Source organism: Chrysemys picta, chromosome 5, assembly GCF_011386835.1.
Source record: "Chrysemys picta bellii isolate R12L10 chromosome 5, ASM1138683v2, whole genome shotgun sequence".
In the NCBI taxonomy this organism is placed as follows: Eukaryota; Metazoa; Chordata; order Testudines; family Emydidae; genus Chrysemys; species Chrysemys picta.
Window position 1 is genome coordinate 144,137,137 of NC_088795.1, and position 24,470 is coordinate 144,161,606.

A 24,470-nucleotide genomic window follows, 5' to 3' on the forward strand; every position below is an offset into this window, starting at 1 on the left:
TCATTGCACGAGTGGGATGTGGGATGTGCAAAATGGTCCTTCACCATTACCTAAGTAGCACTTGCTTGACAAGGGGCATGGGTTACAATTCCCAGTGAATGGAGAGGGGACTGGGACTGGGACTTGTACCTGATGGTATGATCCCCCCTCGAGGACTTGACACACCAATTGCACTACTGCCTGGGTGCCTCTAAGAGGCAATACTTCCCCTCTCGCAAGCACGGAGTCTGAGTGTGACAGAAAATGTTTAATAACATGAGGTAAACGACATCAGCATTAAATTGGAAAAACACCACAAACAGGATTCATAACACAAACCATGAGCAAAAAACCCACCCCAGCAAATTGGGCTGTGTCCTTTCCCTTGGGTTCTTGAATCCAGCAACCCAAAAATCACTCAAAGTCCCAAAAGTCCAACACACCCCAAAGTCTCTGTCCCTGGTCAGTGCAGCCCCAGAATAAAAGGGGGGAGCACGCAGGGTGTTAAGGGGCACCTTACGTGATCCGAGGCCGGCCGGCCGTCTCTCCGTGGGATTCCACCACAGCCTTCACCATGAGCCAGTCCACTTCCTGCCGTCCCACAAACTGCTCCGCTCTACAAGCTACTCCGCTCCGCTCACCGACCTGTGAGCCGCTCCAGCCATCCCTGCAAACAGCTCCACTCGCCATTCCCTGGGCCGCTCCAACCGGCTCCTCAAGGCTCCGCGCCGCTCGCTGCTCCTCCAGTCGTCCCCACAAATTGCTCCGCCAGCTGCACAACAATATAGCTTCAGGCTCCCCCACTAGTTAACACAGCACTCAGTGATCTCAGGTCTTAATAACTTTAGCTCTTTTGTGATTTCAGCTCTTAGCAATTTCAGCTCATAGTAGGGGAGCCCCAGTGCTAGTGAACCATTGGCCCAAAGTGAATTCAGCTCAGCAGCCTGTAACTAGACTCCTAATGGAATCAAAGTTAGCTCTGACATTCAACAGTGGAGAGAGGCTGTAGTGCAATTGGTGTGTCAAGCCCTCATTACTTAGGTAACGGTGAAGGACTCACTCAGTCCTTCTGTCATACAACAGTTCCACTGGGGATCCCACCCCATCCAAAATAACCACTATCAGTTGCTGTTGTCTCATGCCAGGCGGGTGGGTGTGCCTATGCAAACAAGATCAGCCCCTGGAGTTCTTTCCCACACTCGCCATAATTCTCCACCAGATGTCAGGGTAGAGCTCATCCTGACTCTGCTTACATTCATATGGACCCCCCTTTGCTGGCAATCCAGCGGGTCGAAGAGTTATCAAACTCCGTGGGGATCATAAGGGAGGGGATCAGGGGGTTCCCTAGTTCGAGGTTTGCTGCCATGTTAGATTGCGATTCTGATCACGGCAGGTTCGCTTACTCACCAGATCAGCGGTCGGGTTCACCAGTGTTGTGAGATGCTACCGGTGTGGTGCTCTGCTGTCTCCTATGTTGATATCACTCGGCTGCGTGCGTGTGTTCCCTCTGTGTGCTGCCCCAGCTCTGCGCAGATAGCTGACACAGCAGACCCGAAGAGACCCCCCTGTTGCCAGCACAGAGTGCCCGAGGCAAAGCAACAGCGGGTTCGTTGCCCGGTGTGCTTCGCGTCAATAAACACACCAGGGGGAGAAGCAAACAAAGTTTATTTGGGATCCCAAAGCGGTGCAAGGAGACAGACAAGTCTCAAATCAAGCACATTAACAGGAACAGTTTTTCTTCTTTTATACATTTTGCAGTTAAGCCTCACCCCCCCCTTTCCCCTCTAGCCCTCCCTTTCTCCCCCCCATTCCTCCCTCTGCCCCTCCCGTCCCTGGTAATAGTTAAGTCATTCTTGGCAGCTATAAGCCTAGCTTGTTAGTAACTTCTTTAAACCGTTATCTTGTCCTTTTTCCCTTCAGCCAGAAACATGCAGGCCTCATTATTACTGCTTGAGCAGGGGGTTGCACACAGATAACTGGTTGCTTACATATTCCAATTGCACCTGGCTTTTGAGGTTGATTAGAGTTTAAACATGGAAGGATAGAGTTTGGTTCACTTAGGCCTAGTGCAGGAAGCTTCATTGACACTTAGTGGCCTTCCACCCTCCCGAGTTACCTAGGGTGAGGCCTAGTGACGTCAACAACTCCCTCCTTTGAGAATACTCAACAAGCCTTGGGCTGAGTTTTCTCATATTCTGTGGACGAGATACGATTGAGTGCCATGGAGCTGGGGTTATAAATGAGAGGGCATATCGGGACTTTTGGGGGACGGGGGGCACAAAGCTTACGGAGGAGCATTTTAAAACAAGCAATTAGGAGGAGGGTGACCAGGCACAATACCACACCAGTGAGGAGGAGACGCACAAGGCCACCCCCCAGTCCTCCTAGGTTGGGCAACCAACTTCAAAGGGAATCGAAAACTGTGGGTTTCCTTTCCTGGGCCTTCCACTGCTTGAAAGCCTGTTTGGCCGACAGGACGTGCTTGTTAATGTCCTGTGAGTTTTCCGGGACATAAGTACAACATTCATTCCCAATAAGGGCACACACCCCGCCCTGGGAGGCTAAAACATAATCTAAGGCCTGTCTGTTTTGCAGGGACAGCAACCGGAGCTGGTATAGCTTTGAGTTTTTTTATGGCTAAGGTCTTATTGGCATACTTGGTGAGAAACACAGAGAGCCTACGATAAAATTGGGTTAGCCGTCCCACCCCATGGGATGGGAGGAGGATTATACCCAACCTGTCTCCTTCCTTAATGGGCTCTGAGGTGGCATACAAAGATTAACGCTGCCTGGGGCGGCCAGGGGTTGTCCCTTAATGCATACTGGGATTCAATGGTACAGTTTTGTGACAAGGGGGTACCCGAGGTATTTCTTCCCCTACTGAACCATCCCCAACAGATATCTGACCAATTTTGGGGGACCACCCTCCAGGGTAACCCTGCTGCGTGGTGCAGGATTTGGGAGCATACTCAGCAGTTAGAGAGGTTAAACTCTTGGGCAAAGCAAACCTTCAAGGACTCATATGTGTTTTTGTTTCCAAGTTAGTAGGGATCCCTTTCCATCCCACATGTGCCTGGGGGAAACAGGAGGTAACGAAAGGAGTGTCCCTATGGCAAAGAGTACCACTGTGGCAGACCCTGGACCTGAACTCATGCTGGGCAGGTGACCCTAGGGCCTAACAATTACAATTCCCCAAATACCCACAAAATATCAATTACCAATAGTAGGCAGATTAAAAACAAAAGGACCAGGCCACCAGGTTAGGCCGGCCCTGTGAGAGTAAACACAACCAACGCTTAGAGTTTTCATGGGGAGTGCGCTGCGACTGTCCAAAGAGACCAGAGGGCATTCCCAGCAGGCCTTATTGTCTTTTGAATAACAGTTTAAGTCTCAGGTCGTCGCTGGTAGTCTTTTTCCATAGGCTGGACGGTCCACCGTTCAGGAGCGGGCACTGCCTTCAGACGGGAGTGATTGAATCCAGTTCTTGTGTCCCTTGACCTTTGCTGCTGTGTGGGAGACCAGCAGGACGGTGTGGGGTCCCTTCCACTTCTCTTGGAGAGGCTTGTCCTTCCAGGTCCAAACGAGAACGGAATCGCCTGGCTGCAAGGAATGGACAGGGGCATCCAGCAGGAGAGGCTGCAAATCTCTGGTATACCTGTGGAGAGAACAGAGAACAGCAGACAGAGAGCACATGTACTGAGATAAAAAGCCACACCCCATTTCCCACTTCCCTGTCAGAACCGGTGTACCGTTCATAGGCCATGCCCTTCCAAACATAATCTCGAAGGGACTGAGCCCTAACCTGCCCTTTGGGAGAGCGCGCATGTGGAGCAAAACAAGGGGTAAGGCATCAGGCCACTTAAGGGAAGCCTCTTGTCACACCTTTGAGAGGTGCCGCTTAAGTGTCTGATTTGTGCGTTCCACTACTCCACTGGCCTGCGGTCGCCATGGAGTGTGGAGCTTCCAGGGGATTTGCAGGGCATCCGATATCTTCTGAACAACTTGGGATGTGAAGTGTGTTCCGTTGTCAGATTCCATCCACTGGGGAAGTCCGAAGCGGGGAATGATCTCCTTGACAAATTTCAGAGCCACCGTTTTGGCAGTGTTGTTATGGCATGGGAAGGCTTCAGGCCATCCGCTGAATCGATCCACCAAGATGAAAAGGTATTTGAATCCTTGGGTCAGGGGGAACTCAGTAAAGTCTATTTGCCAAACCAGCCCCGGGCCTGGGGTAGGTTCCAGAGTGGCTGATGGCACTGACACTCCAGCTCGAGGGTTGTTCTTTTGGCAGACTAGACATTCAGCCTGTACCTGGGAGGCCAGGGGTGTAAGAGCCTCCCTGCCAGTGTATAATTCTTTGTTTCTTCACCAGGGTCAGTTCTTAATGTCTTTTGTAGTCAGGAATTCCTGGACTTTGTGGTTTCAATGAAGCAAGTGTTCCTTCTTCTCTTTTCCTGAAACAGTGTGGTTCAGCATCATACAGGGGAGAGGTTACTAGCACATCACCCTGTCTTTAAATAGGCTTATCATCAGTCGGAGAGTCCTCCCGAGGTGGAGGGGTCTTTTTACAGTGAGAAGCCTGGGTCCAGATGGGCAGTCCTTGGTACTTCACAGCGGTGTTGGTGGTTAACAGGTCTTGGAAAGGGCCTTTCCAGTGTGGAGCCAAAGCAGTTTTTCGTTGATGGACCTTACGTAGACTCGATCTCCTTGTTTCAATGAGTGGCAGGGCTGCTAGGGTCTTTGGTTAGCACGTCTTTTTTCTGTGAGAAAAGAAACCTAACACATTTCATTAATGCCTGACAGTGTTTTGCAGATCTCATAGTTGCTTGGGCACATTCAGGCCCCCCCTTTTCTTGGCTGTCGGCCAAGTCTTAGCTCTGGGCAGTGTCCTTGGATGGTGCCAGCATCTTATCTTTGGACTGAGCTTGCTAGCTGTATTTTTTCCCTCAGTTAACTCGTTCTGTTCTTTTTCCTGCTCTCCTTCTTGGCTTCTTTTAACATACAAAGGAAACTTCCACTCTTCACTTATACACCTTTTCCCAACAATGAACACATACACATTGCCATTATACACCCTTCCAGTAAAATAACTTCTATACAGAGCTTTGGAGCAACAAACCAGGACGAGCACACCCACTTTTGAGGAGTCCAACAAAGTTCACGAGGCTCACAGTGGCTTTAAGGCAAGGGATGAGACCCACAGCGGCAATTAACAAGTCATCCACATATTGCAGGAGGAGGACCCTGTCCTCATTGTCCCACTCCTCCGAGTCTCTGGCCAGGGCCTGGCCGAACATAGTGGGGGAATTTTTAAATCCCTGGGCCAACACTGTCCAGCAAAGCTGCTTTTTAACCCTCCTTTTGTTCTCCCACTGGCTCCACTCTGGGGCTTGCATGGCTGAGGGCTCAATTCCAAGGGTCATTATCCAGACATTCTCTGGGGGTAAGGTGAGGGTTATTTCATCTTGGGTGAAATGCAGGGTGGCTCCTAAGCAACAAAGCAGGTCCCGTCCCAGTAGAGGTGTTGGACAATCAGGGAGGTAAACCAGTTTGTGAGATAGAGTTCTGTTTCCCAAAGCACATTCCGCTGGGGCATATACTGGGCACTTGGTTCCTTTCCCTGTGGCACCCACCACAGTGAGGGATTCTGACACAGGCAGCTGCAGGGGTTGGTTTACGATGGTTCGTGCAGCTCCAGAGTCTATTAAAAAGTTTATGTCCAAGTCTCCCACCCTCATGTTTACTCGGGATTCCAGGGGCAGGATAGTCCGTCTCCCCTGACACTCCTATTCTTGATCCTCCGCTGCCATCATAGGGGTACCTTCTCTTTCGGGGCACTCATTTTTCCAATGTCCCTCCTTTCAGCATCTGGCACACTGGTTGCAACCCAGACGCCTTTCCTGTGAGCCAGGGCACCCACGTCCTCTCATTCCCCGGCCCCTTCCACCTTCCTGGAATTTTCCCCTGCCACCGACCTGTACTGCTGCAACCATCATTTTCGCTTGCCTCTTTTCCTTTTCTTTAGACACAACCTGATTACGCTCCACCTCAGACAGCAGGGTCCGCATAAGGACATTACAGTCATCCCAGTCAGGGTTACAGCTAGCCAGGCACCCTTCAAAGACCGAGATAAACTTGCTTGGGTTCGTAGAGAATTCCCCTGCCTGTGCCTTAAAGGCTGCTAGGTCCACCGGGTTAAAAGGCACATGGGTGTAAACCTGCATAGTAGTGGCCTGATTCCTATCTGAGCCATGTCTGGACACCACGGTCTCAGTGATCAACGGATAAAATTCCACCGAGGGGGCAATCTCTGGGACCTGAGACACCTTGTCTTTATATGGTGGGGGTGTGATAGCCGAAGGGGACACCGGACCTGCCATTACAGCTGTGGGGGGGTTCTGGGGACTAACAATAGCTACTACCGAACCTGTCGGAGTCAAATTACACTTTTGCAAAATATCTAACCTATCTCTTAGCAACATAAACAACTGTACATACATATGTTCATTCCATTTACCCGTTTGCTGACAAAACAGAAGTAATTGAAGGATCGTATTATAATTAAGTGATCCTTCCGGTGGCCACCTTTCCTGGTCCTCTAGCTGATATTGAGGCCAGTCTACTGTACAGAACCTTTTCAGTTTACTTTTAACCAACGGATCCGATCCAAACACTTTCCAGTTCACCAGAATGCATTCCAAGGGTGTACACCTTGCCCTGCCTGCCATACTCTGTCCCTGCCCCATAGGGAGACACTGGGTGTCCCCAGGTCAAGACAGATAAAGTCCCCACTGGACTGTTCCTACCTTATCCAAGGGTTCGGTTCTGCACCGTCGCCCTATCCACGGAACCGGTTCCCCACCGTCGCCCGCAGCTGCTTCTCCACTACTCGAGCGCATTGCACCGTTGTGCCCTCTGGGGTCGACCAAACCACGTCTTCGCCGAGGCCCCCGGTAAAGTCACCGGTGCGCGCTGGGCGTCGGTCGTCACCGCAATCTGTCAACCTCCGAGAGGGGTCCGGGCAAGGCTAAATTTCAGCCTCGAGCCCCACGTTGGGCGCCAAAACTGTTGCCAGCACAGAGTGCCCGAGGCAAAGCAACAGCGGGTTCGTTGCCCGGTGTGCTTCGCGTCAATAAACACACCAGGGGGAGAAGCAAACAAAGTTTATTTGGGATCCCAAAGCGGTGCAAGGAGACAGACAAGTCTCAAATCAAGCACATTAACAGGAACAGTTTTTCTTCTTTTATACATTTTGCAGTTAAGCCTCACCCCCCCCTTTCCCCTCTAGCCCTCCCTTTCTCCCCCCCATTCCTCCCTCTGCCCCTCCCGTCCCTGGTAATAGTTAAGTCATTCTTGGCAGCTATAAGCCTAGCTTGTTAGTAACTTCTTTAAACCGTTATCTTGTCCTTTTTCCCTTCAGCCAGAAACATGCAGGCCTCATTATTACTGCTTGAGCAGGGGGTTGCACACAGATAACTGGTTGCTTACATATTCCAATTGCACCTGGCTTTTGAGGTTGATTAGAGTTTAAACATGGAAGGATAGAGTTTGGTTCACTTAGGCCTAGTGCAGGAAGGCTTCATTGACACTTAGTGGCCTTCCACCCTCCCGAGTTACCTAGGGTGAGGCCTAGTGACGTCAACACCCCCAATAACCACAGAGTCTAGTAAGCTGCAAAGTCACGTCGACTAGGTTTATTGCGACCTTGGACACAATGGAAGTTCCCTGTAGATTACTTAGTTTCCCGGGCATACTATGAGAAAGTGCCTCTTGGCAATGGACCTGGCTCAGTGGTGGGACTTTCCACTGCCCCCGTGGCCGGACAAAGACACCACCCCAGGGATACATTCTTATACACAGATACAAACAAGTTACACATCATTCCTGACGTATTGAGGTACAACCCCTCTACGTAGTAAGGTGCCGCCTCTCACCTTGTAAATGTTGGTTCGATCAAAACAACTCTATCCATCATTTTACCCTTTTGCCCCTGCCATTGGGATGGGTCGGCCTGTTCCATGTTATCTGTGGAATGTTCCGGTATAGTGTATGTTCTGATATCTGGTGTCCGGTACCTTTTAAGAATGTCTCTTTTTGCAGCATCAGCCCTTTCCTTGCCAGCTTCTGTGAGCAGGGCCTGCCTCTGGCTCACAGCTTAACTTTGCTTTATGTTAGCAAAGTCTTGACCATTACTTTAGTTCAGGCCTTAGGCCTCATACCAGGCCTCTGATACCAAGGTTTATATCTCAGGGCCTCCTCTTACTACACTCAGAGCTATCCACACTGGATCTTTCAAAAGGAAAGTCAGTGGATCCATTCACAACAGAAAATTTCTGGCTGTTAGGAACTGAAACTTCCTGGATTAAATCACTTTTACACCCTTTAGCTGTAGCAAGCTGCTTGCACAGATTACCATGAGGATTCCTTTCCCTAGGAGCTTTTCTAAGCCACAGTTCCCCCCTCACAGAAATTTTGCCCTAACCCCCTTCACCTGGGGCTTGCTCTAAAGGAACACTTCCCTGAGCAACAACAGACTCTTGCTGGGTCTTACTCACATCCGTGATCACCTTCGTCCCATCAGGCAGATTTCTACACAATCCCCTTGCAGGCAAATTTATAGACTCACTAGATAAAAGGTCAGAAGCATTCTCCTTCCCTTTGCCACACACAAAAGTTCAGGAATCTTTTCCTTCTTGCTACAAGTTGTCAAACCATCAGTGGGTAACACAATTAAATCACCTTCTTGCTCTCCTTGTGCCCTGGCTAGGATATCACCCTGATCAGACAGAGTTGCTACATCCTTTTCCAACCACACATTAGCAATAGGCCAAATTCAAGCACCAGAATTGTCTGGTCTCTGGGATTTTGCTAGGACACTAATTGGATGCAACCTAGTTCCAGTGCCATTCTCCCCAGCAGACACAAACTTAAGACCATTCCCTTCTGGGCTTTAGTTGAATCCAGAACCAACTCTGAGACAACTGAATCACCCTCGACCATCACAGTCTGTTTCACAGACAAAGAAGAGCCGGAGACACCTTCTCCTTTACCAGACACATAGCTTGGGATTTCATTTTACTTGTCCCAGCGCACAGGGCTGTTCACAGACAACTGCTTGGAGACCGAGGTAGCTTCCTCCATACGCAAGTCAATACCCCTGACAGACACAGGCACATTTCCTCCACTGTCACAATTCTCCACACAGGTAACAGGTAAGGTATAGGGACACTCATCTTCCACTCTCCTTGCCTTCCCAAACTGCTGACTAGACAAAGCCATCAGCTCACAAGGCTGCATGGGCTCTGTGACAGTGTACCCCATAAGGCTTTATGGGGGGGTGTTTATAAATGTATGTATGACATAACTGAAATATGTTTTGTGCTGCCTGTGCCACGTAACATATCTCCGTAAAGGTTCTGGTCTATTATATCTATTTATCCAATTTGTACATATATATCATTTTCTACTCGAGGTTAAGAATTTGGGCTGTATGCCGGCTTGATTTCTAAGTAAGCTTTGTGAGGCATTTGGTCAGCTTCTTTAGGAAGGAATTCGCCAGGTTAAGTACCTGATCAGGAAACACTTGGGGAACAATGCATCTTGGAATGCTCCAATCCACATGAGAAGTCTTCCTGGAGACATGCAAGATACCATGTGGACAATGGCATCGGCCTGTAAAGACTGAGTCATGCAGGGGCATGTGACTTGCCCAGGTGACTCCAGAACTCCATCTTGGAGCTGGACTTTGCATAGGAGGGAGGAGGGGGGGTCTCCACCCACAAGAGAAAGTTTATTTAAACCTGTGGGAGACCCCTCCATTTTGTCTTCAGCTGGCTAAAGAAGGAGCCTCTCCACCCCCCCATCCCCCGCCAGGATACTAGAAGGAGACTGAAACAAAGGACAGTAACTACAGGGGGTGTGAGTGATTGCTGGACCCAGGCTAAAAGGAGATTAGCCTGTAAAAGGGAGCACTCTGAAACTGGTGAGGAAATAATCTGTATTCAGTTTGATTAGACATAGATTTGCGCATTTTATTTTATTTTGCTTGGTGACTTACTTTGTTCTGTCTTACTACTTTGAACCACTTAAATCCTACTGTCTGTATTCAATAAAATCACTTTTTATTTAGTAATTTACTCAGAGTATGTATTAATACCGGGGGGAGCAAACAACTGTGCATATCTTTCTATCAGTGTTATAGAGGGCGAACAATTTCTGGGTTTGCCCTGCATAAGCTTTATGCAGGGTAAAACGGATTTATCTGGGTTTAGACCCCATTGGGAGTTGGGCATCTGAGTGCTAAAGACAAGCACACTTCTGGGAGCTGTTTTCAGGTAAACTTGCAGCTTTGGGACAAGTGATTCAGATCCTGGGTCTGTGTTGGAGCCAGACGGGAGTGTCTGGCTCAGCAAGACAGGGTGCTGGAGTCCTGAGCTGGCAGGGAAAACAGGAGCAGGGGTAGTCTTTGCACATCGGGTGGCAGCTCCCAAGGGGGTTTCTGTGATCTAACCCGTCACAGTGGCGTAGTCGAGCAGGATCTGTGCACAGCTGATTGCTTTGAGATACTGGTAGTGATTTTAAGTGAGTTTTAAGTGTGGTGGCTGGAGAACAAACAAAGTGGTTACTGGTTTGTTATTTTCTGTTTGCTTATTTCGGGCAAGGGAAATAGGGACAGAAAAGAAAGCAAAATAAGTAAGACGGAAGATCAGAAGAAACTAAAACTGCACAGGGTACAAATTGCCCAGAAAAGCTGAACGCTGGGCACTGTGAAAGTCTCTGGTAACTAAGAATCCCCTGAGCTGAGTGCATCTCAGTTCCAGTGAACTGCAGAGGGGCTGTGGCCCAGCACAAGAAAGCAGGACAATGAGTACCAGTGACGCTGCTAATAAACTAAAGCTGGCCAGGCTGGAAGCAAAAGAAAAAGAAAATGAACGTAAGAAACGGCTGGAACTAAGACAATTAGAAATTAGTGCCCTGGAGGCAGAACATGCAAGGGAAGAGGCTGCCCACAAGAGAGCTATGGAGGTCGAGGCAGCGAGGGAGCGAGCGGAGGCAGCGAGGGAGCGAGCGGCGGCAGCGAGGGCGAAGGCAGAGGCAGCTGCCCACGAGAGGGCTATGGAGGCCCAGAGGGAGGCCCGGAAGCATGAACTGGCTGTTATGGAGTCGAGAAGACAAAACCCTCCCCCTGCTGGCTCCACTTCCCCAAAAATCCACAAATGGGAGCGACTATGTCCACAGTATGACGAGTCCAGCGATATCGCCGAATATTTCATCACCTTTGAGAGACTGTGCCCCCTCCATGCCATCCCTGAAGATCAGAAGATGACCACATTGATAGCAAAATTGACTGGCAGAGCTCTGGACATATTCAATAAGATGCCTATTGATAATGCTTCAAACTATGGTAAATTTAAGGAACTGGTTTTGAAACAGTTTCAGGTTACACCTGAAACCTACAGGGTTAAATTCAGGAGCCTCAAGAGGGGAGCTGGATTAAGTAATGTGGCTTATGCCAATGAAATGAGAGATTTGGTAGATAAATGGGTGCGGGGGAGAGGCATTACCAGCTTTGAAGGGATGTGTGATCTGGTTACTCAGGAACACTTCCTGAATATGTGCAGTGATGAGGTAAAACAGTATTTGTGGGACAAGAAGGTAAATGAAGTGGGTGAATTAGCTGAGTATGCAGACTCTTATGAACAAGCACAAGCTGCGATCAAACACAAACCACTGGCAGAAGGGTATAAGGTTGGGGGAAAGCAGAATCACCGTTTTACCCCTGGGTCTGGGAAAAAGGAGGCTGGGCAGTCACACCCCCATTCTCCTGTTACTCGTCCCAAATTTCCTGCACAAGCAGGGGATCCCAGAAGGTGCTTTCACTGCAATTCCCCAGGGCACCTGAGGATTGGCTGTCCCAAATTGAAGGAGAATAAACCTCCCTTGTCCCATGTTAGCTCGGTTGCCTTCAGCCCCGAGGGCACCCCCACCTCTTATCACACCAGCTTGGTGGACATGGGGCCTGGTGAAGCGGACAGAGAACACATCAAGGTCGTCAAGATTGATGGCATGGAGTGTCTGGGATGGAGGGATACGGCGGCTCAGTTCTCTCGGGTTCGACCGAGTGTGGTCCCAGATGCTAGTGTTCTGACGGGGCAGATGACCCACATTAAGGGGGTGGGGCCGCAGAGGTTCCCTGTGCCCCTGGCTAAGGTTCATGTGGAATGGGAAGGTAGGGAAAGGGATTTACTGGTGGGGATGCTCGAGGACATCCCCGCGGACATGTTGCTGGGAAATGATTTTTTCAGCAGAACGAGGACTGTTAGTGTGGTAACTCGCAGCATGAAGAAAGGCTGTGAGGGGGAGGCTGTTCCGGCTGATGACTGTAGGTCTGATGCGGCTGAACAGCTAACCCCTCCTGCCCCAGGGAACACGGGGGTGGGTGACTCAGAGGGAGCCCCCAGGGATGGGGCGGGGACCTTGGAACCCATAGGGGAGTTGGGGGAAGGTCTCAGTGACAGGACAGTGCAGGGAGGCGGGGTACTTCCAAATATGGGAGAGACAGAGCCAGGCCTCTGTCTGGCTGAGGACAATAGGCTCCCAGGCGTGGGGGTGGGGGAGATGCAGTCAGTGCCCAGGGACGGGGACGCTATCTCAAGGGTTGTCTGTCAGGAATTTGCAGCTAGACAAAGGGCGGACCCCTCCCTTGAAAGTATAAGAAAGTGTATCTCGGAGGGAACTCCAGGAAGGGAGTGGGGGGAGAAGTTTTTTGAAGAGGACGGGAAACTGTACAGGCAGGCCCCTGTAGGTAAAAACCAGGGTCCTGGTCAACCCTATAAGCAGTTGGTTGTACCCAGCCAACACCGGGGGGAATTAGTGCTGGTAGCGCATGACAGTCCCTTTGCTGGTCACTTGGGGGTACAGAGAACATATGACAGGCTGAGGAGGAATTTCTACTGGCCAGGGATACAGAATGATGTGAGGGATTATTGTAGGACTTGTGCGGTGTGTCAGGAGAGGAAGAAGCCGGGGGGACCCCAGAAGGCTCCGCTGCGTCCCTTGCCCATCATCCAGGAGGCATTCCAAAGAGTGGCAATAGACATAGGGGGCCCTATGCCACGCCCCACTCGGAGAGGGAACAAGTATATCTTGGTGGTAGTAGACTTCGCCACTCGGTACCCTGAGGCAATTGCACTGTCTAACATAGAAGCCGAGACAGTGGCAAGGGCTCTGCTCACCATATTCAGCAGAGTGGGCTTCCCTAAGGAGATTTTGTCTGATCGGGGGGGCAAACTTTATGTCGCAGTTGTTCAATGAGCTATGGAAGGTGTGTGGAGTGAAACAGCTTAAGATGGACCCCTACCATCCCCAGGCCAATGGGCTGGTGGAAAGATTCAATGGGACCCTAAAATCCATGCTGGGGATGTATGCCAAAAAAAGGGGCCAAAGTTAGGATGAACTATTACCGTTCCTGCTGTATGCCTACAGGGAGGTACCCCAAGAGTCCACAGGCTTTTCTCCATTCGACCTTCTGTATGGGAGGAAAGTGAGGGGACCCCTCGATCTCATCAGGGATACCTGGGAAGGATGCAACACGGTAAGGGAGGAACCCGTGACTGAGTATGTCCAGAGGTTCAGGAGGGAGTTGAAAGACATGATGGAGATTGTACAAAACAACCTCCAGAGCAGTCAGGCCAAGCAAAAGGCGTGGTATGATAAAAATACTTGTAAACGCACTTTTGATGTAGGAGATTTGGTCATGGTACTCGGCCCTGCCAAAAAGTTCAAGATGCAAAACTCCTGGGAGGGGCCCTTTGAAGTGGTGGAAGTGGCGAATGAGGACACTTATAAAGTTAAAAAGCCCCGGGATGATGCGGTACCCCAGTTGGTACATGTAAACAGACTCAAGGCCTATCACAGCAGAGTGGCCGAGGTAAACATGATCTGTTGTGTCGAAGGGGAAACTGAGGCACACCCACTCACTGATCTGATGGCTGAATGCCAAGACGGGTCGTCCCTTGAAAGCATAGAAATCTGTAGTGAGCTGACACCACTCGAAAGGAGGGAAGCGTTGTCAACACTGCAGAAGTACAGTGAGGTGTTTTCCAACAAACCAGGGAGGACGCATTTGCTGTCCCATAGGATCCTCACGAAAGGGGCTCAACCTCCTCCTTCCAGGCCTTATAGGGCCACCGGCAAGGTGAAGGAGCAAATTCAGGCTGAGATACAAAGCATGTTGGACTTGGGGGTGATTAAGGATTCCGACAGTGCATGGACTTCCCCTGTGGCACCGTTAGATTTTGTGTAGACTATAGAAAACTCAATGCTGTCACTGTAACAGATGCATACCCCATGCCAAGAATTGATGACATGCTGGATGTGCTGAGCCAAGCCAAGTACCTTAGTACCTTTGATCTGACCAAAGGTTACTGGCAGATCCCTCTGGAGGGAGAGGACAACAAAAATCAGCTTTTATCACGGACATGGGGCTCTATGAATTCACAGTGTTACCTTTTGGTCTGGTAAATGCGGGTGCCACCTTCCAGAGACTGGTCAACAGAGTGTTAAATGGCTTACAGCATTATGCTAGGGCGTATATAGATGACATTGCTGTATTCAGCAACACCTGGGGTGACCACAAAGAGCACCTGGAGGTCGTGCTATCAAAGCTCAAAGAGGCTGGGCTAACTGTGAAGCCCTCCAAGTGCAAGATAGGGGCAGCCAAAGTCCCTTATCTGGGGCACTGGGTAGGGGGGGGTAAAAAATCCCCCAACCTTCTTAAGGTGGAAGCCATTGTGAACTGGCCTGTACCCCAGACTAAAAGGCAAGTCCAATCCTTCATAGGCTTGGCAAACTATTACAGGAGGTTTGTGGTGGGGTTCAGTGACGTTGTGTCCCCAATCACGGACTTATGTAAAAAGCATCAACCTAATAAGGTCATTTGGTCAGAGGCATGCCAAAAAGGCTTCAACAAGGTAAAAGCATTCCTGTCTGCGAAGCCTGTGCTGGCCAGCCCTGACTTCAAAAAGCCTTTTGAGTTGTGCACTGACGCGTCAGACACAGGGTTGGGTGCTGTGCTGATGCAGACAGGGGAAGACAGTAAGACGCATCCCATTGCCTTCCTGAGCAAAAAACTGTCCCCGGCCGAACAGAATTACTCTGCAATAGAGAAGGAATGCTATGCCATTGTGTGGGCCATCAAACAATTAAGACCTTACCTTTTTAATAGGAGGTTCAGAATTCTAACTGACCATTCACCTTTAGTATGGCTCCACCGAACTAAGGGCACCAACTCCAAACTGCTCCGCTGGAGCCTGGTCCTACAGGAGTTTAACATGAAGATTACTCATATTAAAGGAAAGGAGAACTGGGTAGCAGATGCCCTGTCCAGAAAAGAGGAACTTTAGGTATACTGCCTCCGCCATGGACAGTGTCCAAGTCTCTGGCAGTAAGTTCAGGGGGAGGGTGTGACAGCGTACCCCATAAGGCTTTATGGGGGGGTGTTTATAAATGTATGTATGATATAACTGAAATATGTTTTGTGCTGCCTGTGCCACGTAATATATCTCCGTAAAGGTTCTGGTCTACTATATCTAGTCATCCGATTTGTACATATATATCATTTTCTACTCGAGGTTAAGAATTTGGGCTGTATGCCGGCTTGGTTTCTAAGTAAGCTTTGTGAGGCATTTGGTCAGCTTCTTTAGGAAGGAATTCGCCAGGTTAAGTACCTGATCAGGAAACACTTGGGGAACAATGCATCTTGGAATGCTTCAATCCACATGAGAAGTCTTCCTGGAGACATGCAAGATACCATGTGGACAATGGCGTCGGCCTGTAAAGACTGAGTCATGCAGGTGACTCCAAAACTCCATCCTGGAACTGAACTTTGCATAGGAGGGAGGAGGGGGGTCTCCACCCACAAGAGAGAGTCTATTTAAACCTGTGGGAGACCCCTCCATTTTGTCTTCAGCTGGCTAAAGAAGGAGCCTCTCCACCCCCCCAGGATACTTGAAGGAGACTGAAAGAAAGGACAGTAACTACAGGGGGTGTGAGTGATTGCTGGACCCAGGCTAAAAGGAGATTAGCCTGTAAAAGGTGTAGTAAGAGGAGGCCCTGAGATATAAACCTTGGTATCAGAGGCCTGGTGTGAGGCCTAAGGCCTGAACTAAAGTAATGGTCAAGACTTTGCTAACATAAAGCAAAGTTAAGCTGTGAGCCAGAGGCAGGCCCTGCTCACAGAAGCTGGCAAGGAAAGGGCTGATGCTGCAAAAAGAGACATACCTAAAAGGTACTGGACACCAGATATCAGAACATTCGCATACTTGTACATTCCACAGATAACATGGAACAGGCCGACCCGTCCCAATGACGAGGGCAAAAGGGTAAAATGATGGATAGAGTTGTTTTGATCGAACCAACATGTACAAGGTGAGAGGCGGCACCTTACTACGTAGAGGGGTTGTACCTTGCTGCGTAGAGGGGTTGCACCTCAATACGTCAGGAGTGATGTGTAACTTGTTTGTATCTGTGTATAAGAATGTATCCCTGGGGTGGTGTCTTTGTCTGGCCACGGGGGCAGTGGAAAGTCCCGCCACTGAGCCGGGTCCATTGCCAAGAGGCACTTTCTCATAGTATGCCCGGTAGACTAAGTAATCTACGGGGAACTGCCATTGTGTCCGAGATTGCAATAAACCTAGTCGAAGTGACTTTGCATCTTACTAGACTCTGTGGTTATTGGGGGTTCTCGTCGGGTTTGCTGGGTCAGCTATCTGCGCAGAGCTGGGGCAGCACACAGAGGGAACACACGCACGCAGCCGAGTGATATCAACAGGAGAAAGCAGAAGCACCACACCGGTAGCCTCTCACAACACTGGTGACCCCGACCGCTGATCTGGTGAGTAAGCAAAACTGCCATGGTAAGAATCGCTATCTAACATGGCAGTAAACCTTGAGCTAGGGAACCCCCTGATCCCCTCCCTTATAATCCCCACGGAGTTTGATAACTCTTGGACCCGCTGGATTGCCAGTAAGGGGGTCCATATGAATTTAAAAAAGAGAGTGGGGAAACATGGACTGGCATACGCAGAGCGATGGTAGAAACCGAGGCTCTGAGAAACAGTAATAAGAGTAAAAAAGCAAGAATTTTGCAACTCATGTCTCTGGCAGTGAGACGGCTCAGACAGCATGCTGGAATGCTGGCCAAACAAGTAACAGAAAAAACAGGAGAAGTAGAAGAGGTAACCCGGGTAGTCGAGCACTGGAAAGCCCAAGCTCTGTTAGCAGAGCAACAGGCGGTCCAAACTCATGATATGCTCGAGCAAGTAAAGCAGGAAAATAAAAAATTGGAAACAGCTGTAGAAAACCTGCAGAAGCAAAAAGTGCCGTCCCCTGTTATAAATATTGGTAGTAAACAGCAGGCTTCAGGTAGCTCCCCTGTGCCTGAAGAATGGGGACAGAAGTGGAAAAAGGTGGTCCTAGTAAAATTAAAAGATGAAACGGGGTCCACTGCATTGCAACCACCACCTTATGCTAAAAGCCAGGTTCCAGTTAAACTTAAACTGAGACCTAGACTGGTGCCTGTCAGAACGGGACAAGTAAGTGCACAGAAGGAAAGAGTATCACATAATACTTTCACAGAATTGGTAAATCAAATGAAGGAAAATATGGAACAGTTCACAGAGCACATTAGGAGACAGGAGCTGCGTCTCAATCGCAGGGAGGTGAATAAAAAAAAATTTCAAAGTAAAAAACCAAAATTAAATGGGTTAACACCTAGAATTGATGCATTAACACATGGAGTTGCCCAAAACCAGTTAACTGCAGCAAAAAAGGGCACTTCTGCCATCCATTTGGCATGCACACAAAAGCAACAGACATTGGGGGAACAAATTCAGGTTTTACAAGAGCAGGTAACTACCCCCATTCTCCTGTCAAAGCCAGGATAAAAAACAGGGGCGCGGTTCCTAACTGTGCAGGTTCCCAATTGCTTTGACCCACGGAACCACACTCCGCGCTCATATCTGAAAATAGAATAGTCTTTCTCAAATATTTTTACATACCGGTTAAGGTTTGTCCTTTATATGCTTTCTTAGTTTGCTAAACTTGCTGCTGCTGCTGCCTGTACTTTCAAATAACTTGATAGAGTTAATCTCTCTTGGCTCAGGTCTCGCTACCTTCCTAGGTTGCTCTTCACCCCCCCCCCCCTTTCCCCTGCCTCTCCTCAATTCTGCTCTCTCTCTTTGTTTTAAAAAGTTAAAAGTTATAGTTTTTACAGAAACCTCCAAAAAATACAGCAATTGAAAACAGAATAAAACAAGAAACAAAAAGAAAACAAGGTAAAAACTTTACTTTAACTAAATCCAGTAAATTAAGTATTTTAACCATTCAGGAATGCAACAGCTGGAATTATTCCTAACTTTCTTGAAGATATGGTTGCCAAGCAACAGAAATGCACACTCTGCTTCTAATCCTAACCACTCACTAATATTTGAAACATGGGCATTTCTTATTTCCATATAGCAGAGTTTTAAAATAATGTAAAATATAAAGTAATGCAAAATTCCACATTACCAAATTAATACAATATATTTGGCAAACATTAATATATTTTTAACAATTTATGTAACAAGTTTTAAATAAAGGAATAATTTGTTTATTCAGATATAACCCTTTTTATTTTTTATTTTTGTTTCCTTACTTTGTATAGTTATGAATAGAATTCTGGTGCCATTTGTTGTTAATTGTAAGTTTGTCCTGTATGTCATGTGTGTTGTCTTGTGTTGTATGTTGTGTGGGTGACGTGACTATTTTTTATTATTTTTATTTTGTTCCAACAAAAGTCAATTTTATACCCTTTTAAAAAAATTATGTATATGTGGTACCACACTATTTTAAGATCATGGTTGGGGTATAATCATAGTATTATTAGCACCAATTTTTTGTGCAAGGTTCAAAAAGGTTTCAGTTACAAATATATGTACATATATTTCCATATATTTCTGCCTCAACAAATAATGCAATTGCAAACAAAAAATATTCTCTGATCAATCACAGGTTTGTTGTGATTTTTAAGATTTTTTTTTTATTTGTTGTTCAAAGAAAAAATGTAAGGGCAAACCTTCAACATTAAGGTAAAGATAATATTAACAAAATGTTAATTTCTTTTTTGGGCTTTTTATAAACTTGTTTGCACTTTTAAATATAGTTATAAGAATGTCATAACCAAAATGGTTTAAAATAACAATTTATGCATAAAGCTAACCAAACAATTTCAACAGGTTTCCATGTTTTCAACAGGTTTCCACCTTTGGCTCCCAAACATAACAAAGCATCATGAAAATATACCCTCAAATACCCTCAAAGTACTGTGTTTAAAATTTATTTTGGTTTAATTTTATAGTTGGTTTAATTTTTATGCTTTTCTTTCGTTATGTTATGTTAATGGGAAGCAGTGGTTGTTAAAGTTGTGCTTCTAAACAGTTAATAAGAGTGAAATTGGTATCACGAGCAAATTAACTCTAAAAAGCTTGGTAAAATTCTGTTAACTCCTTTGCTGAAACAAATTGTTCAGCAAGGGAAAGCAATACACCTTCTCATGGAAGATTGTGAGCATTTATTTTAGCCGTTAAGCATTACATTTCGTCTAAAAATATTAGTAATGCACTTCAAATGAAAAAGAATGTCTATACAACAAGCAAAAGTATAGCTTGTGTTATAAAAGGCTCGGTCCCTATTACATTGTTCTTATTACATTGTAAACAACCCAATTTAAACTGTGTATTAAGTTTGGGTTACTGAAAACAAAACAAACAAAAACCCTTTATTATGTTAACTAACTAGCTCTTTAAGTTGCATCCCACAGACCAAAGACACCAAAAAATATCACACCCTGAAGACACCGGATGATATCAGTATACAGTGAAGAAACCCCCAAGCATCAAGAACAGAAAAATGAAGTGCTTTATAAATAAGAGACTGGTCAAATACACCTCGATCTACCATATATGAACAATTAAGTTAACAATCAGCTAAAAACCACTAGCTGGACCAGAATAAGCCATATTTAATTTCAGCTTGGTTACTATGTAAAAACAACTGTATTATTGCTGTACTGTTGTCTTATTGCTGTATTGTATTATTGCTGTACTACACTTACAATGTGCATAACCTTGCTAAACTGTTTAACCAACACACAGGTAAAAATTAACAAATGGCAGCAAACAACGTGAAGGCAAGGAAAAAACAAAGTAGTAAACAAACAAAAAGTTACATAGTAACTACAAATTGGGTAAACACATTGCCTGTTAGTACCAGTCATAATTTGGGTCAGTGACACTGCATCCTAACTGAGGCACATGTTATTCAAAACAATCTTGTTCAGTGTCTGGGTACCAATACTACATCCTGACACAGCACTATTTGATAAATTGGTTACTGTCCATTCAGTAGGTTATCTGGAAGACAGCATCCATAAGAAACAACTGGATCTATGTCAACTACTGGTGTTTCGCCGAGCCATGCAACCAATAGAACAAAGGAGCTAGCCACTTCTATTTCCTGCCCAGTGAAGCTAACCAGAGGGTGACAACTAGCAGTAAGGGTAACCTATAACATGAATGGACAGTACTGGGTAGTAACTAATTACAATATATTTATATATAAAGGCCTCAGTAGTAGTGTCACTACTCCAAATTTCTGTTTTACTTCTCATATACATAGCACTGTGGGACACACCATCACAATCCCTATCCAGTATTTCAAAACACTCAGCCTACTACTACTGATGAATCATAGAATCATAGAATATCAGGGTTGGAAGGGACCTCAAGAGGTCATCTAGTCCAACCCCCTGCTCAAAGCAGGACCAATTCCCAACTAAATCACCCCAGCCAGGTCTTTGTCAAGCCGGGCCTTAAAAACCTCCAAGGAAGGAGACTCCACCACCTCCCTAGGGAACCCATTCCAGTGTTTCACCACCCTCCTAGTGAAATAGTTTTTCCTGATATCCAACCTAGACCTCCCCCACTGCAACTTGAGACCATTGCTCCTTGTTCTGTCATCTGCCACCACTGAGAACAGCCGAGCTCCATCCTCTTTGGAACCCCCCTTCAGGTAGTTGAAGGCTGCTATCAAATCCCCCCTCATTCTTCTCTTCTGGAGACTAAACAATCCCAGTTCCCTCAGCCTCTCCTCATAAGTCATGTGCTCCAGACCCCTAATCATTTTTGTTGCCCTCCGCTGGACTCTTTCCAATTTTTCCACATCCTTCTTGTAGTGTGGGGCCCAAAACTGGACACAGTATTCCAGATGAGGCCTCACCAATGTCGAATAAAGGGGAACGATCACGTCCCTCGATCTGCTGGCAATGCCCCTACTTATACAGCTCAAAATGCCGTTAGCCTTCTTGGCAACAAGAGCACACTGTTGACTCATATCCAGCTTCTCGTCCACTGTGACCCCTAGGTCCTTTTCTGCAGAACTGCTACCTAGCCATTCGGTCCCTAGTCTGTAGCAGTTCATGGGATTCTTCCGTCCTAAGTGCAGGACTCTGCACTTGTCCTTGTTGAACCTCATCAGGTTTTTTTCGGCCCAATCTTCTAATTTGTCTAGGTCCCTCTGTATCCGATCCCTACCCTCTAGTGTATCTACCACGCCTCCTAGTTTAGTGTCATCTGTTTCTGTCATTGACAGAACAAGGAGCAATGGTCTCAAGTTGCAGTGGGGGAGGTCCAGGTTGGATATCAGGAAAAACTATTTCACTAGGAGGGTGGTGAAACACTGGAATGCGTTACCTAGGGAGGTGGTGGAGTCTCCTTCCTTGGAGGTTTTTAAGGCCCGGCTTGACAAAGCCCTGGCTGGGATGATTTAGCTGGGAATTGGTCCTGCTTTGAGCAGGGGGTTGGACTAGATGACCTCTTGAGGTCCCTTCCAACTCTGATATTCTATGATTCTATGATTCTATGATCTGCAAACTTGCTGAGAGTGCAGTCCACACCATCCTCCAGATCATTAATAAAGATATTAAACAAAACCGGCCCCAGGACCGACCCTTGGGGCACTCCGCTTGAAACCAGCTGCCAACTAGACATGGAGCCATTGAGCACTACCCGTTGAGCCCGACGATCTAGCCAGCTTTCTATCCACCTTACAGTCCATTCATCCAGCCCATACTTCTTTAACTTGGCGGCAAGAATACTGTGGGAGACCGTATCAAAAGCTTTGCTAAAGTCAAGGAATAACACATCCACTGCTTTCCCCTCATCCACAGAGCCAGTTATCTCATCATAGAAGGCAATTAGGTTAGTCAGGCACGACTTCCCCTTGGTGAATCCATGCTGACTGTTCCTGATCACTTTCCTCTCCTCTAAATGTTTCATAATTGATTCCTTGAGGACCTGCTCCATGATTTTTCCAGGGACTGAGGTGAGGCTGACTGGCCTGTAGTTCCCCGGATCCTCCTTCTTCCCTTTTTTAAAGATGGGCACTACATTAGCCTTTTTCCAGTCATCTGGGACCTCCCCCGATCGCCATGAGTTTTCAAAAATAATGGCTAATGGCTCTGCAATCTCACCCGCCAACTCCTTTAGCACCCTCGGATGCAGCGCATCCGGCCCCATGGACTTGTGCACGTCCAGTTTTTCTAAATAGTCCCGAACCACTTCTTTCTCCACAGAGGGTTGGTCACCTTCTCCCCATGCTGTACTGCCCAGTGCAGCAGTCTGGGAGCTGACCTTGTTCGTGAAGACAGAGGCAAAAAAATCATTGAGTACATTAGCTTTTTCCACATCCTCGGCCACTAGGTTGCCTCCCTCATTCAGTAAGGGGCCCACACTTTCCTTGATTTTCTTCTTGTTGCTAACATACCTGAAGAAACCCTTCTTGTTACTCTTAACATCTCTTGCTAACTGCAACTCCAAGTGTGATTTGGCCTTCCTGATTTCACTCCTGCACGCCTGAGCAATATTTTTATACTCCTCCCTGGTCATTTGTCCACTCTTCCACTTCTTGTAAGCTTCTTTTTTGCGTTTAAGATCAGCAAGGATTTCGCTGTTTAGCCAAGCTGGTCGCCTGCCATATTTACTATTCTTTCTACACATCGGGATGGTTTGTTCCTGCAACCTCAATAAGGATTCTTTAAAATACAGCCAGCTCTCCTGGACCCCTTTGCCCTTCATGTTATTCTCCCAGGGGATCCTGCCCATCTGTTCCCTGAGGGAGTCAAAGTCTGCTTTTCTGAAGTCCAGGGTCCGTATTCTGCTGCTCTCCTTTCTTCCTTGTGTCAGGATCCTGAACTCGACCATCTCATGGTCACTGCCTCCCAGATTCCCATCCACTTTTGCTTCCCCTACTAATTCTTCTCTGTTTGTGAGTAGCAGGTCAAGAAAAGCTCTGCCCCTACTTGGTTCCTCCAGCACTTGCACCAGGAAATTGTCCCCTACACTATCCAAAAATTTCCTGGATTGCCTGTGCACCGCTGTATTGCTCTCCCAGCAGATATCAGGGTGATTAAAGTCTCCCATGAGAACCAGGGCCTGCGATCTAGCAACTTCTGCTAGTTGCCAGAAGAAAGCCTCGTCCACCTCATCCCCCTGGTCTGGTGGTCTATAGCAGACTCCAACCACGACATCACCCTTGTTGCTCACACTTCTCAACTTTATCCAGAGACTCTCAGGGTTTTCTGCAGTTTCATACCGGAGCTCTGAGCAGTCATACTCCTCTCTTACATACAACGCAACTCCCCCACCTTTTCTGCCCTGCCTGTCCTTCCTGAACAGTTTATATCCATCCATGACAGTACTGCAGTCATGTGAGTTATCCCACCAAGTCTCTGTTATTCCAATCACATCATAGTTCCCTGACTGTGCCAGGACTTCCAGTTCTCCCTGCTTGTTTCCCAGGCTTCTTGCATTTGTGTATAGGCACTTAAGATAACTCATCGATCGTCCCTCTTTCTCAGCATGAGACAGGAGTCCTCCCCTCTTGCGCTCTCCTGCTCGTGCTTCCTCCCAGGATCCCATTTCTCCACTTACCTCAGGGCTTTGGTCTCCTTCCCCCGGTGAACCTAGTTTAAAGCCCTCCTCACTAGGTTAGCCAGCCTGCTGGCGAAGATGCTCTTCCCTCTCTTCGTTAGGTGGAGCCCGTCTCTGCCTAGCACTCCTTCTTCTTGGAACACTATCCCATGGTCGAAGAATCCAAAGCCTTCTCTCCGACACCACCTGCGTAGCCATTCGTTGACTTCCACGATTCGACGGTCTCTACCCCGGCCTTTTCCTTGCACAGGGAGGATGGACGAGAACACCACTTGCGCCTCAAACTCCTTTATTCTTCTTCCAAGAGCCACGTAGTCTGCAGTGATCCGCTCAAGGTCATTCTTGGCAGTATCATTGGTGCCCACGTGGAGAAGCAGGAAGGGGTAGCGATCCGAGGGCTTGATGAGTCTCGGCAGTCTCTCAGTCACATCGTGTATCCTAGCTCCTGGCAAGCAGCAGACC

General features: G+C 47.6%; 1 long non-coding RNA gene across 2 annotated transcripts; it reads right to left on the reverse strand.

Moving 5' to 3' along the window:
- Positions 1-232: 232 nt before the first annotated feature.
- On the reverse strand, positions 233-18,057 carry LOC135984060 (uncharacterized). Of its 2 annotated transcripts, none has more exons than XR_010601984.1 (3): positions 18,039-18,057; positions 1,387-3,634; positions 233-751 (listed from the first exon to the last, which is right to left on the reverse strand). It is a non-coding gene; the product is annotated as an uncharacterized LOC135984060 (long non-coding RNA). The 2 variants fall into 2 exon arrangements; XR_010601983.1 differs by lacking the exon at positions 18,039-18,057 and adding an exon at positions 6,786-7,244.
- Positions 18,058-24,470: the final 6,413 nt, after the last annotated feature.